The sequence below is a fragment of the Nanorana parkeri genome, unplaced genomic scaffold (assembly GCF_000935625.1).
Source record: "Nanorana parkeri isolate BGI_ZX_2015 unplaced genomic scaffold, ASM93562v1 scaffold154, whole genome shotgun sequence".
Taxonomy (NCBI): Eukaryota; Metazoa; Chordata; class Amphibia; order Anura; family Dicroglossidae; genus Nanorana; species Nanorana parkeri.
Window position 1 is genome coordinate 193026 of NW_017306422.1, and position 14419 is coordinate 207444.

The 14419-nt window shown below is 41.5% G+C and overlaps 1 protein-coding gene across 1 annotated transcript in view; it reads left to right on the plus strand.

Moving 5' to 3' along the window:
* The window catches only part of LOC108785303 (gamma-aminobutyric acid receptor subunit rho-2-like), a 48041-nt gene that overhangs the window by 19918 nt on the left and 13704 nt on the right, over positions 1 to 14419 (plus strand). The gene's annotated exons all lie outside the window — the stretch shown is intronic.

The following is a 14419-nucleotide window of genomic DNA, read 5'->3' on the forward strand; positions in this document are numbered from 1 at the left end:
ATTAATTATGGAAATCGTATGAAACTTAACGCTGGGAAGCTGATCTGTATGTATGTCACTAACCCCAGTCTGATAGATGTGTATTCTTTCAGACTATTTACAATAGGCTGTATTACAGGTCTCTGGCTTTCCAGCTTCTACATAGTACTGTTTAAGATATCAACATATGATGGGGCTCAATAACCGTCTGTGCAGATCCTGGAATATTTTAATGGGATTTATGATGGCCTGCTTTGTGTCTTCCGCTAAGATTTGTTCTAGTGAGGGGTTGTTCAGTCTGGTCTGTGGCGTTTAAAATTTGCTGTCCCTTTCTATAGCATAGACATCAGATTTAAATCTAAACATTTTGTCGCAGACATGCACATTTTTGAGAAAAGATGATAGCATTGTGTGCATCACAAACTCCCCCTATGTTCCACTCAGTTTGGGGTCATCAGACATCATTATCATCAAAATGCCACCCCTTGAATCAAAAGCCCATTTTTCTTTAAATGGAAGCCTTGCAGCAATGAAAAGTTTGCTATAGACAGGACAGCAGCCATTCCATCAATCGAACCTATACAAAAATTTGCAGGATCTTGAAACTGCAGGATTCAACTCGACCCCAATGGCAGCGGGAAACCGGAATTTCATCCCTACTAGGGATAAAATAGGTAATTAATTCAGAGTTCTGTGGTACACCAACTTAACAGCATGGTTCACCTTCACCAGCTAAATTAAATATATTCACTAAGAGTGATGGCCCTTAAGACTATTAAAGAACTTTCAATCTTAGCCACCAGACTCCTACAAAAGAAGCCAATGTGCCTGATCTTGTCAAATACTTCCAAGTAGGACATTCTTCAGTGTCTTTACCATTGACCCCATGTTCTTTTACTGACCAGAACCACAAACAAATACCAGCGCAAGTCAGATCCGGTGTCTGATCGTTTGTGCTTAGCCCCCCTCAGGGATATTTCGCCAGTACGGATGAGGCTTGTCGCTATTGAGTTGGGTTCACGGTGAAATTTGCATGTTTTCCATTAGCCCAAAAAGACGAACTTATGGGCAAGTTCACCCAAGTAGCAAAAGTGAACCTCATAATGCTCTGCCTGACCTGTAAACTCTGGTTAGGTGAAAAAATATGGCCAAAAAAGGAGCTTTGAAAATGAGCCAGCCTCCAACCCCCCCAATAAAATCTAGCACACCCTGCATCCTTTTGCCATATTTTTTAAGGGAGAGACATTTTGTGTAACTTGTATAGTGCACACATTTATACGGGGATTCCGGCTGACAACTGAATGTACACAAATCCTCTCAAAATCCAACAGGCCAGGAAAATAGGGGGAATGAGCGTGCACCCCCCTCCTATACCAAGCTACATGCACTCAACATGAGGGGGGTACCATGTAAAGGGGGATTTTGCTGTCAAAGCACTTTGTCCCCATGTTGATGATGACAAGGACCTCTTCCCCACAACACTGGCCTAGTAGTTCTGGCCCCCCATGCACTTTGATTGACATTGACAATCCATTGCCTATTAGTCTAGAAATAGAGAGAAATTATTTTCAAAATTAAACCTCCCATTGATTTCAATGGGGTTCACATTAAAGTTTGCAACTGGCAACATTTTTAGCATGTTCGCTGAATGGACCTTGGAACCTGAGCAAGTTTGCCTATCACTATTAGCCAGTTTTTGACAGTACATTCATTTCAACTGGTAAGTCTCTCAGCATCAAGAGGTTCAAATTGCTCCTATAGCCCTAGCCTAAAGTTGGATACACACATAGAGCATTCAACTGATCTGGAACTCTGCAGTTGGATCAAGGAATTAATGAGTGTATTTAAAGGTATCTAAACCCAAAAGCAAAAATATATTACAGCTTTTTAGTCCTTAGATATGGTGGTTTCTTTAGTTTTCTTTTTAACGCTTTTTTAAATTTGTTTTACCTCGTAATTTTTCCATATATGGCATTAGTGGAAATATGCTTTTTTTAGAGACTTGCATGCCGCTATTAGAGCGGCGTGTAGCCTATGGCGCATGCTACATGACGTGCACGTACGTAAATACATAAAAACGCGCCATAACGGCGTGAAAATGTGACACGTTGCTCGTGTTTGGTTGATAAATACGTTTTGCTGTGTAAAAATGCACACGCACCTGGTGCGTGCGTGTGTTTAGGTTAGTAAAACACCCCCTATGTGTTCTTACTATATTAGGCAGCAAATCTCTGCTTTCATCTAGCATCAAAAGCTATCCTTCTGTGCAGCCAAGGAACAAAATTGTGTGTTTCTGAAATTTATATGAGTAAAACAATATGTCCTGGTCATTGAAAATCTAATCATTTTGATGATTTTGAGGTACAGAAAAATAGGAATCTATCTATCTATATATCTATCTATCTATCTATAGCTATGAATTTGGGAGAAGCAGATATATGTTAGGTAGCTGCCTTGGTTTCCCCCTGACTTCACCTCACTAAAAATTAAAAATGTTTCAAACAATTGCCATTATGGAGGTAGGTCATGAATGCACCTTTTTGTGCGTGCAAATAACTGCACATCTTCAAATTATTCCTAGGAAGACTTTAGGTCCTACGTCCAGGCTGTTCATGGATCTTTTACTTAAATCCAGTTTGACATTAAGCTCTGCCACCTGCTGGTGCTAAGACTTTTCTCCTGTCATTCAACTGTCAACATTTCTAATAACCACTAAGTTTTGTTAGTGCCCTTGGGGGGAATGGCTTAATCGTGATATAAATAGAAGTTAAGGCACTGTGTACAGCCTGGATCTAAGATCAGGAGTCCTTTCCATGTATAAATGAGCTCATTTGAATCGCTAATGCTTACATGGATGTATTGACTAATTTCTCTGGTGATAATAAGATAAATAATTAATGCAATATTTGGGACTTTTTTTTTTTTAGATATGTTTAAGTATTTTCCTCCTATCTGGATTAAAAAAAAAATCAGAATGACCTATTACAATTGTGTAGCCAACTCTCTTCGCCCTGGTTACTAATCCTAGTAGCAGACCCAAAGTTCTCCTAAATAAGAAAAAAAATTGCAGCTATGGTTACAAGCCTCATTCCTCTAGAAACATTGTTCTTGTACAATGATTCTTTTTGTTTTTTCAAACAATTGTGTCACTAATAATTGGTTTCATTCAGACTTATGATTCTTGGTCTGCTAATGTAGTTGTGCATATGACAACTTAGTTCTGACAACTTAGTAGGACAGTTTGGTTTACCATTATCTTTTTTTGTAGGATAAAATTGTTAGAAAGAGCATTGCCTTGTCATAAATGCGTTCCAGCACAAAACTCCCCAAAAATGTGATATGTGATAATAAAAGGGAATCAAATTGAAGAGGTAACCATGTTGGTTATAATTATATAATGTGTGCTTTAAAATAAATGAGATGTATCATTGTAACTGTGGTGGTAAAACTGAGTGTTTTGGGAATAATCTTTTCTGGGACATGTTTTTAGATCCAACGTACACAAGATACACATATACCAGTATATTGATTAGTTAAAGTTAAATTGCCTAGTCAAGCACCTTTTAAAATGAATGAAATTTTTCATAGTCATGCATTTCTGAAGAATAAGGAAACCCTTTCTGTAAGTAGGTGGTGCATTAACTTGACTTTTCAAAGATGTTGGAGCAAAGACCTGCAGACATAGGACCATGGAAGAATGGAGGCTCCCCACCCCTGTACACTGCATTGCCTTACTGCAGTTAAGCTAGTCAGATCATTCTGCTAAGAAGTTCAGAGTTATAAGTATTTATTTCTAGAACATCATCATTTTATGTAACATCATTACGGATATATTTCACTGGTTGTAATATAAATCTAGTGTAAGTATGCAAATTCTTTAATCTTGGGACATGTAATTAGCAGGGGATTTCTGAAAAATAAAAGCTGCAGTGGCGCAGTGATGGATTTGTTGCAAGGGGGGTTAAAGAATATTAAGATAGTGATTAGCGTGAATAAAATGGTCCACCTTCTTTATGTCTCCTTATTTCCAGGAATTCCAATATAGTGTCATGTATTTTGTGCACAAATGTCACACCTACATTTGACCTCAATTAACTACAACTAGGTAGCATTCCAAGTGGGGCGATTACTGTTTTAACCTCCCTGGCGGTATGATTATGTCAGTATTTTTTCTTTTTTTTTCTCTATTTTTTTCTTTTGAATTTCCCGCCGGTTCCGCCCCCCTGAAATGGTGGCGCATGCAGGGAAGGGACCCGGAAGACGTCCGAGTGTGGCTCGGGGTTACCGCTTTTGGTACGGAAAATTTACCCCCGAGCCACACTCGGGATTACCGCCAGGAAGGTTAAAAGTAAAAGTTTTGATCACTTTTAGTGAGCACATATTTTGAATTATTATTGCCATGTGTACCATAAAACAAATTTAATATATGACTATCAGAATTTTACGAGCTTGCACTTACATGTTTTTGGATTAAGTGTAATGATGTGTAGATTAGCCAGTAGATGGAGTTCTTCGTGGCTTAGTAGTGTTACTCTGTCCTCTCTTGACAACCATTGACATAAAGGGGGTGATTTACTAACCTTATAAACACACCACGAACATGTATACACCTCTGTAGTGTGTTCCCTCCCAGCATGATCTATGGGTGGAATCTAAACACCTTTGTAGTGTGTACACACCCAGCAGGTGTGTTGTGCAAAGCCCTGCCCTGAATTGCAAGGTGATGTTGTGTAAATTAGCTCTACATTGTGTTGCTTGCATTGATGAATGCAGGAATGTAAATGCACGAGCTAACCATTTTTGTCTAAACTGTGAAGCAGCATTATATATGCGTCATGTGCATGATTTTCCCATATATGGCATTAGTGGAAACATGCTTATAGTGACTTTTTGGTTGATAAATACGCTTTGCTGTGTAAAAATCACACGCACCTGGTGCGTGCGTGTGTTTAGGTTAGTAAATCACCCCCAAAATGTCAGCCACATAGAGAATTCTTTGTTTTCAATGAGTTGACCAACTGATATGCTTGCAGAAAGCAGAGTCTGCATATTTAATTAACCCCTTCGTGACTGACGACGTACAGTGTACGTCGCCAGCATCGGGGCTGTTTAAACAGACTCCCGGCGAATATTAACCTCAAGCTAACAGATTTATAAAAAAAAACCCTGAAAAGACTTAACATTCACTTTAAAGCCAAACTCCACACAAATGGCAAAGCAGTGTGATCGGGGCAAATAACTGCTTAGCAGAGCTTCCCTTTTATTACTAGTTTGCTGTTCATCACACTGATTTTAATAGTCAATATAGTTCCTTATGCCGTAATCTTACCTCAGCAGTCCTTCAGCAATGCTGCTGAATGCACCTTTGTGACATCAGACAGACACTAGACTAGAGGGAGAACCTACAAATCTGCATATGAAATACTATGAAAATTGTGAACATCAAGCAGGAACAAAAATAAAAGTCAAATAAAAAATTACCTTGAGTTAAACTTTGCAATAATAATTCAAAATGTGCAACCATTTAGTATAATCTACATATTTCCTATAACACTAAACTGTTTTAAGAGTTATTCCTACTCTACCCTCTACCCCACTTGTGGGCAAATAATGTGTATCATCAAGGGAGGGAGGAAAGAGGAAGAAGGATTTTTATTTTCATGCATTAGATATATACATTATTATATTTTCCAAAAAATAAAGAGATTAAAGTAGAACTATGGGCAAAATAAAAAAACGACATATGATGTAGTCTGTCACTTGCATTAACACAGCAATCTGTTTTCTAAGCCCCCCTCTGTAATATACTGTATATCAGTAATCAGTGTATAAGTTCAACCTTATAACAATTAACATACATTCCAACATTGAACAAGCTAGTATTCGTTATATTAATATAACAAAACCTTCAGTGTGTATTCTCATCCATGTACAAAACATCAAATAAAAACAACAGTAATAAATAAGTCCAATGTATCCAATATTTCCACAAAATGCTTGTTAGATCTTCAGTAACCAATACTTTATGCACCCCATTTGTGTACCCCACACCTTCTTCCCCCACTCACCAGAAAAAATGTGAGCCAGTATATGATACTATGGTCAATAGCGCATCTACTTTCCAAAGGTTATCCCAATTTGATCACGTAGGTAACAGCTGATCGCATCATCTACACAGATTTCATCGTTGCCTCAACCCTGTTCCTTAAAAGCTCTCCAACCTTAATTGCCCTCGGAATATGTAGCATACAAAACACAAAGGGATGCTCATAGGGTAAAAACTTTTATTGACTCAATAGATTAAATCAAATTGCACTTACATTAATATAGATAGATCACAGCATGGCAAATTATATTCCACAGCATAAAAACAGTCACTACAGCGCAGGATCAGCTGGCTCCACTTGACCCGTTTTGTCTCTTTTGACTTGTAAAAGCAGTGAAAAAACATGGCAACTTTAATCACTTTTAATGTGCTTTTGGTTAAAAAATTAAGTGACCGGAATAAGCCAGCCTGTCTCTAACAGGAGTATCAGAACTGTGAAGCAATCTAGATTGTTGGTAGTAGATTGTTGCTTTGATCCATTTGATCCTCTCCATGATCAAAAACTTTTTGAAAGTGTATGATAGCCTGAAAATGACCAGACCACATGTATTACGGTTACCAACATAAGGATTGCTCTAATTTATTGGACAGTTTCTATTAGCTTTTGGAGCCTAATTACTTTATATAGATGTAGGCTCACTGTGTAGGCAGTAAATTCCAATCTCCCTATATGGACATAAGTAGGCCCGCTGTTTAACTGCACATGCTCATACAGAATATAGCCCTACTGGTTTCCTCCAGTTGCTGGATATCTGGTTTACTTTTGAGACAAGGCATATGGTTTTTAAGATTTTTTTTCTTTTATCAGCGATAATATTTATGTTTTATTTTAACTAACCAATTGTAACTATAAACTAAATAATTATTATAAACATACCACAGCTAGTGTCATAAAAAATATTTGTCTAATGTTATATACAAATTCATATTAATTCCTGCAGTGCTAATTTGGTGTTTTAGCCGTTTTCTGTATAATTGTGCTTATTTAATTATTAGGGTTTATCAATAACATCTTTTTACATCACAGGTTATGAAAAAAACAAGTACTGGAACAACCTGATATCACCGTTAGAAAATGCATATTTGGGTTACAGTTGTGTCACTATTATAATACATTCAGCTAAAACAACTGCACTGCATTGTGTCAGGCTAGGCAGAGATTAAGGCAGATATCAAATCAGTTTGTAGAGATACCAAAAAGAGATTAACTGGTTGAAATAATTTAGAAAATGAGAGTGAAGGGTAAAGTATATCTCATTACCAAGCAGTTATTGGAAAGCTTAGAGAGAGCTATAGAGGTGCTCTGATTACTTGAATGAACAAATCCTCTTTGATGCTGGAGATATAACAAACATGGCATAAGATGTCTCCAAAACACAGATTAGCTAACAAATAAAAATATATCAATCATACTGTATATAATAGAATTGTAACACCCTGTTAATGCAGGAAGAAGAGTACCGACTGGCAACTACAGGAAGCATTGTAAAGGGTTTTTGATGATGCAGGAGCATTGACAGACTGGGACTCTTTAACAATGGGGCATAATACAGTAAATAAACACTAGTGATAAAGAATTCTAGAAGACTTGCACTCCCCGAATAACACATCTTTAAATCTGAATAAAGGGGTCAAAGCCATTGGCTCTAATTGCTCACATATACCCATGATAAGCAGTGGGTAGAGAAGAGCACACTTTATTACATTTGTCCCAGCACTGAATGTTCAAGCCAGAGGCGTAACTAGAACCTTCAGGGCCCAGGTGCAAGAAACCATGAAGGGCCCCCCCCAACCGCCATGGCACCACATGGTTAACAGGAAGGCTGGCCCGGTATCTGCGCTTGTGTACAGATGGGATTACCGAGGAAACCGGCATTTATTTACAAAGTATTCGTTTGTAATGGTTAATTCCGACCTGTAATAATATGTCGTCCATGGCAGTAAATGATGGATGGAATATTATTAACAGTCACAATTAACGATTTAAACAAAATACTTTGAGAATAAATCCCAGTTTCCTCGATAATACCGGTCTGTGCACAAACGCAGATGCTGAGGTCAGCAAATTCAACTACGTTGGCGTTCTCTACAGACCACCGGTATCTGCGCTTAGTATCGGGGCATTTTCACGAGTATGAACTAAGAGGGGAGCGTCCTCACACAGCAGAATGTGCTGCCAGGCGGTGCCTGCAGCACATTCTGCTGGTGACAGCCAGGGCTGGTGCTAGCCTATTTTGCGCTCTAGGCAAGACCAGCTACTTGCATCCCCAACACCCCCCAGAATCCCCCTCAGAATAAAAATTGCCAAGTTTGTTTACACTAAACAATAAAACACAAAACATATACAGCAATGCAGTATACTACCAGCTATAGAGGACAATAAGCAATGCAGAACAATACCATCCGCTACTGAGAACTACAAATCATAGCAATGCAGAATAATAGTATATGAATTTTCTACATACTTTGTACTGTCCTTCTGTTCCCGGGGTGCCTGTCTGATGTCTCCGGCAGAGGGTCTTAGGGGGGTGCAGAAAGTCTCATAAGGGGTGTGGAAGGCCTAAGGATGGGTGCAGACGGTCTCAGAATGGGTGCAGAAGGTCTCAGGATGGGTGCCGAAGGTCCTATGAGGGTTTGCAGAGGGTTTTAGAAGGGGTGCAGAGAGTCTCACGAAGGTCGCAGAGGGTCTTAGGAGGGTTGCAGGCAGGGGTGGATTCCCCACAAGTCCACCGAGGCCTGGCCTCGGGCGGCAGGGAGCAGAGGGGCGGTAGCGGTTTGAAGTCTCCCAACGCCCGGAACATGGAGTTCTGGGTGCCGGGCAGTAATTTGTCTTCTACAAATAGTCCTGCTTTACACAAGCCGGGCCAAATGTACAGCATGGAAGCCACTTGTTATTTTACAAGTGATCTTAACCCTGCCGCCCCCGCTATCCGGTTGGCATTCTCCATGGGGGGCTGGTTGGATGGGAGGGGGGCGCACTGAAGAACCTGGCCTTGGGGCAGCAGGGAGAGCAAATCCGGTCCTGGGTGCACAGCGTTTCAGGAGGGGTGTGGAAGGTCTCAGGAGGGGAGCGGAGGGCCTCAGGAGGGGTGCGAAATGTCCCGGGAGGGGTGCGGAGGGTCTCAGGAGGGGTACAGAGCTTGTCAGGAGGGGTGCGGAAGGTCCCAGGAGGGGTGCGGAGGGCAATCAGTAGGGGTGCGGAGGTTGCCGGGAGGGGTGCGGAAGGTCTCGGGAGGGGTGCGGAATGTCCCGGGAGGGGTGCGGAGGGTCTCAGGAGGGGCACAGAAGGTGTCATGAGGGGTGCGGAATCTCCCAGGAGGGGTGCCGAAGGTATCAGGAGGGGCGCGTAGGGTGTCAGGAGGGGCGCGTAGGGTGTCAGGAGGGGTGTAGAGGGTGTCAGGAGGGTTGCAGAGGGTCACTGTAATTGCTCAGTCTTATACAATCACATGAATTTATAGTGATTGTATAAGACTGAGCAATAGTTTGCTTTAGATGACAATACAAGCAGAGAGAGAGAGAAGAGGGGGAGGGGGAGAATAGAGAGGAAAGGGGGGGGAGAGCGAACACTACACACTAAGCCATGTTACTGCAACAAACAAGGCTGCAGCCTGCTCAGCCCGGCCGGGACTCCAACACGCGGCGCCTCCCAATGACAGGACGCTGCAGATGACTCATCACTCCGAAGTCTCAGAGAGATCACTCTGCTCTGTCTGAGACTCTGGAGCTAAGAGGCAGATAGGAGAGAAGCAGCTCAGATGGGCACAGTTCCTTGCAGCCGCTGCCGCAAGGAACTGTGCCCGTCTGTGTGCGTGCGGACGGCAATGCATCCCGGCGGAGTCTCCGCGAAGCCGGCCCGGCTGCGCCCTGGTGACAGCCTCTCCATCCCTGCCGCACAGCTGCCCGTACATGCTGCAGGTGGCTGTGCGGCAGCGAAGGAGCAGGACTCTCTGGGGGGGCCCTCTTCTTCCTCGCTGGGCCCCCCCCCCAAGTGGCTGAACGCCAGGGTCCGGTCACAGTTGCGACAGCTGCAACCCTGGTAGTTCCGCCAGTGGTTCAAGCATGTAAATCGGGTAGGTCTTTATCACCAATAATACATTTTGTTCACAAGCAACAGTGCAGAATGTTTTTAATACTTCTAAAATGCCATCGTTAGTGACTGTCATTTCTTCAAATTTAGATGAGAAACAGAAAGTGTATATCCCAATATAATATTCAGCAACCTAAAATTAAAAAAGTGATTTAGGTTGGTTAAATAAAAACATTTTTAAACTATGAGGGGAGAGTTACAAGTTTTTGTTAGACCTGTCGTTAAAGTCAGTACAAGAAAAAAAACACCGAGTATAATGCTTCAGTCAGAGAAGGTTATATTACATGTGTGTGGAAGCACAATCAACATGGCAGATTATGCTACCTATGTACAGGGCTGTAGCGAGGGGTATGCGATTAAGGCCTCAAGCGCAGGTGCGGGGGGGAAGCGCAGCCAAGGCCCAGCCAGCATGGAGAAGTGGGGCTTCGCCTCTGGATCCCTGCTGCTCTCCCCATCTGTATGCAGCGGGGATCTGAGGAGAGGTGAAGCGCTGCAGCCAGCAGGGGGGTGGGGGGCCCCCCTTTGTGTGTGGCAGAGTGGTGGAGGATCGGTACATATCAGTGCTTTACACCACTTCCTGTTCATTCATGAGTTTCTCAATGAGGAGTAGCACTTTGTACAGAGGCTTCTCCCCATTCAGAAACTGGTTGATAGTAAATATTTTCTGAATGAATGAAAAGCCTCTGTAGTTTCCATTCATTTAGAACAGAGTCTGCAGAAAAAAAAATTGGGGACTCCGTGTCCTCAGTTTTTTTCTATTTTCAAAGGGAAATATCAGGGAGCTGTTTTTTAGCATTTCAGCAACACAGACTGGGGTCCAGATATTAAAAATGACAGCTGAGGCCGGTTTGTCCTCATTCCTGTATAAACAAGCCTTAATGGAGAACTAGGGGGTGAGTGAATTACACCCCATAGTTAGAGCTGATGTGTGACATTGAAACTCACACGTCGGCTCTATTGATGGGGAAGTGATCGGAAACATACCGCCGCTCTCTCACTTCCGGAATTATCTCCCTGCAAAGAGCGATGACTATGGGTCGCCACTCCCTGCACGCATTCTCCCATCTCCGATCCTCCAGCACTGACTGGAGGAACGACCGGGGAGGGGGTGGGCATAGCTGGCTCTGCCTCTAGATAGGCAGAGCCTGCTGTAAATCAGCCAGCGGGGTGGATCTCAACAGTATTGTCTGGATCTGTCCTGGCTGCAGCGCACTTAGCATATAGCGGGCAATAGCCTGCTATATACTGATTTTGGGTCATGGGAGGACGTTAGTATATGTCCTCTTGTAACCATAAAGAGAACTATGGAAAAAAGGTTACCCCATAGTTCTCGTTTAAGGTTTGTTTACAGCTCTCCTGTATAAACTAAGGTTTGTTTACAGCTCTCCTGTATAAACCAAGGCCTTGCAGACTTCTTTTACAAAGAACCTGCTGTCACTACTCTGGTGTAAGTAAAACAAAGCAACAGGCTTGTTTATAGGGGAGCGCTATCAGCACTCCAATAGCAGACTGGGGTTCATCTGTCATTTTGATATGACTCAGCCGTCATTTTCATAGGACTCAGCTGCCAATTTATTAGGCCTCAGTTGTCATTCTGATAGTCTGGAAATTGTAGGTGCCTCTTGTAACATATAGCCCCTTGTAATATATGTAGCCCCTATAGGCCCTTTGACTGGTGCTTAGTGTGCTTTATGGAAACTCTAGCCCTGTGTAATGTTCAAAGGGAAAAGGAAGAGAGATGTTGTTTGTAGCCACCAATGAGGTTTTATGGGAAAATGAAACATATTTTTTTGGTGATTGCTTTGATCAAATGCTTAATTTTTCTTCAAACGGCTCCATTTTTTTTTTGGACAGTAGCCTCAGTGTGAACGATTATGAACATTCTGACAAATCCCAACTGACTGTAGTCAGTTACTAGGCATAGAGACACAAAATATTGCAGTCACAGAAAGTCATAGATGGCTATACAATGATAGGAAAGGACAGTTTTAATAGCAACAAATTCAAAAAATTGCTTTATAGCAGTTATATACTATCCATTGTATCAATTTCTAACACAAGCAGAAATAACTTTTTCTATCTTGTTAGTCCATGTCTGTGTGTATCAAAAATGTGTCCTTAGATTTCATAATGTGATGGATTTATAACTCACTACTTGATTGCTTGTGTCAGCTGACAGTATGACATGAGGTCACCCTTCCCCTAGCCACTATGAAGAGGTTGTTGTGAGGATATGAAGCACAATGCTATAACATGCTGTTTAGCTGTTCTGGCCCCACTTGCTTCAAGAGATTTCATATCTATGTGAAATCCAATGTAAACAAGCCATGCAGAATATCAGGGAATGACATGCTTTACAGTAATAAGATAGACCATTAGTACAATTGTGTTTCAGCTTCAATGATTCTGCTGCAAGAGGAGAATGACTTATTATTGGTACAGAAGATTCTCTAGGTAAATAATAGTAAATAGCATTGAATCACAGATGTTAAAAAGGGCCCATAGTGGTAAATTTAGGAAATGTTATAAAAAATGGTAGCTTTTATTTATTGAGTTACCCCCCCCCCCCCCCCCCCCCCTTCATAAAACTGTATAAATGCACTTTTCGTCCAGTATAAAAAAAATGTAAGTGCTACTGGCTACATGTTAGAATGGCTGAATATAATAGATTGCAAAATGAATGCACATAAATTTAATTTACATTTTAGTTTAAAGAGGAACTGCAGGAATGGTATAAATGGTAGCCCCTTGCAGTGGGGCTACCCCACAAAGCACAAAGTGGGGCTACCCCACAAAGCAAGGGTTAAGTGTTCATTTTGATCTAGGGTTCTAAAATAAATAGGGTATACTCATCTGATCCTCGGTCCCACCTGGCCAATAAGTCTAAGGACCTACAATGGCATTACATCTAAACAAATGTCTAAACTGCCCAAGGTTTGTGAACATGATTTTTCTCCGGTAACAGGAGAAAAATGTAACCCAACAAGGGGATGTTTACTAAATGTTTAAATGGGATTTACAGGACTGCGGCATCTACTTCTAGTATGTATATTAAACGCGTAGGCTCACACCTGCACTACACTGCACAACACCCAGGACGTGCGATCGTGATCTAGTGCACACAGCGACTGCCATGCGGCCCCATTGATTTCAAGTACATTTTTTTGCGACACATGACGCGCTGCTTTTTTGTTCACTTGCATGGGTGGATTTTGTGGCGGAAAACCGCACAATCCACCCGGCGTGACTGGGGTGCCATTAGAAAATAATGGCACCCACAGCGCGATCCGTTCACACCTTGGCGACTCCCAACCGTGCAGCAATAGTGCACAAAACCGCATGGATTGCCGCACGATCGGGAGTCGCCTAGGTGTGAACCTAGCCTTAGAGCAGTCCTGCTTTAGGTAACAGTCTATGAGCATCAATTGACAATAGATAATTGATGTCAGTTCCCATAGTTGTGCTCCTGTAAGGGTACCTTTGTGGCTTAAAAGTGCATTTCGGTTGACAGAGGGGTCAACAGTGGTCAGTGCTTATTAGACATGTAAGCCATCAAAAACATTTTTGCTTTCGTTTTGTTTAAGATTTTTCTTTCTTTCAGGTTTTGGGTCTGAACGCCGTTTAGTTTCATTATTTGGATTTGAGTCTTTCAGAATTTCATTTTGGTTTCGGACGGGGTTTTCTGATTGTTCAGATAACACGTGTCCCTTTTAGTTTTATTTTGAATTAAATCCAAATGATCCCAAATTTTGTTAAAAGAGCATTCAGATTAATTTGCATTCAACCTCGTTGGAATTCAGATATTCGGATGCACCAAATTCATGAAATTGCGTAACGAAACAAAATTTACATGTCTAGTGCTTATGTCTAAAATGATGTAAGGCAGACACTATTAACAATAGAAGGCTTCATGTGGTGTCTAAAGTTATCCAAGGTGTGTTATTTATACTTCGACCAAGGTGCCTAGCTTGGTTTGTTGCTGGGGATGATTTCTGGTGTTTCTATAGGGACAGTCTATTCCAATCATTTATATATCAAATGAATGAAAATGAAAATCAATTTAGAGGAATGTATTTATTTTTACACAAATACATGAAACACAGGCAACCACAACATACAGTACAGTCATGCGTATCCTATGCAAATACTATTGCTTCAACTGAGTTTGCTCTTTGGTTTTTGGGTTTTGGGTACAATGTTTGGCACTGAAAGTTATGTCCAAACTTTGGGCTACAGAAAGCCCAGAA